This window comes from Schistocerca cancellata, unplaced genomic scaffold, assembly GCF_023864275.1.
Source record: "Schistocerca cancellata isolate TAMUIC-IGC-003103 unplaced genomic scaffold, iqSchCanc2.1 HiC_scaffold_1172, whole genome shotgun sequence".
NCBI classification, from domain to species: domain Eukaryota; kingdom Metazoa; phylum Arthropoda; class Insecta; order Orthoptera; family Acrididae; genus Schistocerca; species Schistocerca cancellata.
In genome coordinates, this window is record NW_026047171.1 from 66,617 (window position 1) to 69,644 (window position 3,028).

The following is a 3,028-nucleotide window of genomic DNA, read 5'->3' on the forward strand; positions in this document are numbered from 1 at the left end:
TGTTTGTTTCTCTTTTCGAAACGAAGCGGCGGCCGGCCGTGTGGTTGACGGCGTCGGCCGATGGGTATTGTGCGCCGCGCCGGGGAGGGACGATGTTGATTGTTGCGCGCGCCAGCAAGCTGGCAGAGGAGAGCGGCTGTGGCGGACGGACGGGAAGTGGAAGTGGTGTTTTGTCTTTGGTTCTGTGGTTGTGGGGCGAGAGGCGACCGACAAAGTTTGCTCGCGACGGAGTGATGTTAGTGGCCCTTAAAAGGGCCGTTTTGTTTGTTTGCGTGCGCGGGCGGTGCCCAGCGGCTGGCGCGGTGTTTAGGCGCGCTCGCCGCGGATGCGGCGCGCGAGCTGGATGTCCTTGGGCATGATGGTGACGCGCTTGGCGTGGATTGCGCACAGGTTGGTGTCTTCGAAGAGGCCGACGAGGTAGGCCTCGCTGGCCTCCTGCAGGGCCATGACCGCGGAGCTCTGGAAGCGCAGGTCGGTCTTGAAGTCCTGGGCGATCTCGCGCACTAGGCGCTGGAATGGCAGCTTGCGGATGAGCAGCTCTGTGCTCTTCTGGTAGCGCCTGATTTCTCGCAGGGCGACGGTGCCCGGCCTGTAGCGGTGGGGCTTCTTGACGCCGCCGGTGGCGGGCGCGCTCTTCCTCGCCGCCTTGGTGGCGAGCTGTTTGCGCGGCGCCTTTCCGCCGGTGGACTTGCGGGCCGTTTGCTTTGTGCGGGCCATAGCGGTAGCGGTTAGCGGAGCGGCGTGGAGGCGAGGTGCTGCGTCGGGTGCTGCCTTGACGAGACGGGCGCGCGCCAGCGGCCGTGGTGCGCTTATATGCCCTCGGTTGCGCGTGGTGGGGGGAGGGCGGGCCAGAGTCTATATAGGGGGGCTGGCGCGTGCGCCGGGCGCAGACCGTAGCCGACTCGCTAGCGCCGGGTGAGGAGCCAGCCGCTGCAGCAGACGTTTTGCTTGCCTTGAGCTTTTTTTGAGGATTTAGAAGAGATGACTGGCCGCGGCAAGGGAGGAAAGGGGCTCGGCAAGGGTGGCGCCAAGCGGCACCGCAAGGTGTTGCGCGACAACATCCAGGGCATCACGAAGCCCGCGATCCGCCGCCTGGCTCGCAGGGGCGGCGTGAAGCGCATCTCTGGTCTGATCTACGAGGAGACCCGCGGAGTGCTGAAGGTGTTCCTGGAGAACGTGATCCGCGACGCGGTGACGTACACTGAGCACGCCAAGCGCAAGACTGTGACGGCCATGGACGTGGTGTACGCCCTGAAGAGGCAGGGGCGCACCCTGTACGGTTTCGGCGGTTAGGCGCGTCGCAGCCGGTGTGCTGTGCCGCGTTGGCCTTCCCGCGGCCGTGGGAGAGACGAAAACGGCCCTTTTCAGGGCCACCACACTGTTCGGAAATTGAAAAGTGCGAAAGAGTCTGTGTTGTTGCCTGCCTGCCTGCCTGCCTGCCTTCTTTCTTTCATTCTTCATTTCGTTTGCGTTTGACTGACGTGACGTGACTGGGAGAAAGGAAAGGAAGCGGGTCTTGTGTGTGTGTGTGTGTGTGTGTGTGTGTGTGTGTGTGTGCGTGCGTGCGAGAGAGGGCGTTGTGTGTTTGTTTTGTTTATCGATCGATGGAGACGCCGGGCTGTGTGGTGTTGTTGTTGTTGTTGTTGTTGTTGTTGTTGTTGTGCGAGAGGCGGTGAATATTTGCGTGGTTTCGGCTGTGTGTTTGCGGCGGCGTTGGAGTTGCCGAGGCAAGGCGTGCCCATAGGCGGCCGGATCAGCTGTTTCGTTTGTACGTGGCGCGCGGGAGTGGAGGGCGGTGTGTCGACACGCTCGTTTAACAGTGGTGATTATTGCTGTCGTTGTCGTTTGGAAGGCGACTGTGCGTGCGTGGAGGTGCTTGAGGCAAACGAAACAAAACAAGAGAAATGTGTGTGTGTGTGTGTGTGTGTGTGTTGGGCCACACGGGCTGTGGACGACAAGATGGCGGCGGCTCTTCTTGTTGTTCTCTCTTTTAGTCCTCTACCGTTAGAGGGGGAGTTGGTGGAGGTTATTGTCGCCTGTGGACATTTGCTCCTCTTTCCTGTGTGTTGTTCTTATCTTTGGTAGTGTGCTTTTTCGGACGTTGCTGTTTGTTGAGAGTGATTATGTGTTCTGTTTGTGCTACTGCTGGAGTAGCGACTCGGGTCTTGCACATCTGTCCCTGTGGTGTTCATATTGCCCAAGGGTCAAGACGTAATAGTCATTTTGTGAATTCCGCGCGGTGGCGTTAGAACGCTTCTGCCAGGGCGCGGAATCGTGTTGTGGGTGGTTCTAGGCAGGTCTGCCGCGGGGACGTGTAAGGCCCGTCGTAGAGCGCTCTGCTTTGGACCCTTCTGTAGGCGATGCATCGTCGATCTGGCTGCATAGCCCCATACAGGGCGCGCATATTTCCAGTATCGCTACCCCTGTTGCGGGGTCGAGGGAACAGGGGTACAGGATCTGCATCCTGGCGTGAGCGTTTGTGCCAAGTCCCCCTATGTGACACTTGGATGTCAGGCGTGACACCGAGGTACCTCGCAGAATATCTCCCCCTGCAATCGTAGCAGTTGGTATGGTCTTGTTGCCGGCGGCGGCTGTGGAAGTGAAGTAAAGCAAAGCGCGGCGAGGACGACTGAAATTTTGCTTTGGACGTAGGTTTGTGTGGTGGCCCTGAAAAGGGCCGATTGTTGTGAGCCGAGCCGGGCCGGCAAAGCGCGTTGCGTGCAGGGGAGCACGCAGCGCTGCTGGGCGGCGGGTCCGCGTGCCGATTGCCTGGCCTCTCTGTTTAGGCCTTCTTCTCGGTCTTCTTTGGCAGCAGGACGGCCTGGATGTTGGGCAGGACACCACCCTGTGCGATGGTGACGCCCGACAGGAGCTTGTTGAGCTCCTCGTCGTTGCGGATGGCAAGCTGCAGGTGGCGCGGGATGATGCGCGTCTTCTTGTTGTCGCGGGCCGCGTTTCCGGCCAGCTCGAGCACCTCAGCCGCGAGGTACTCCATGACGGCGGCGAGGTAGACGGGCGCCCCGGCGCC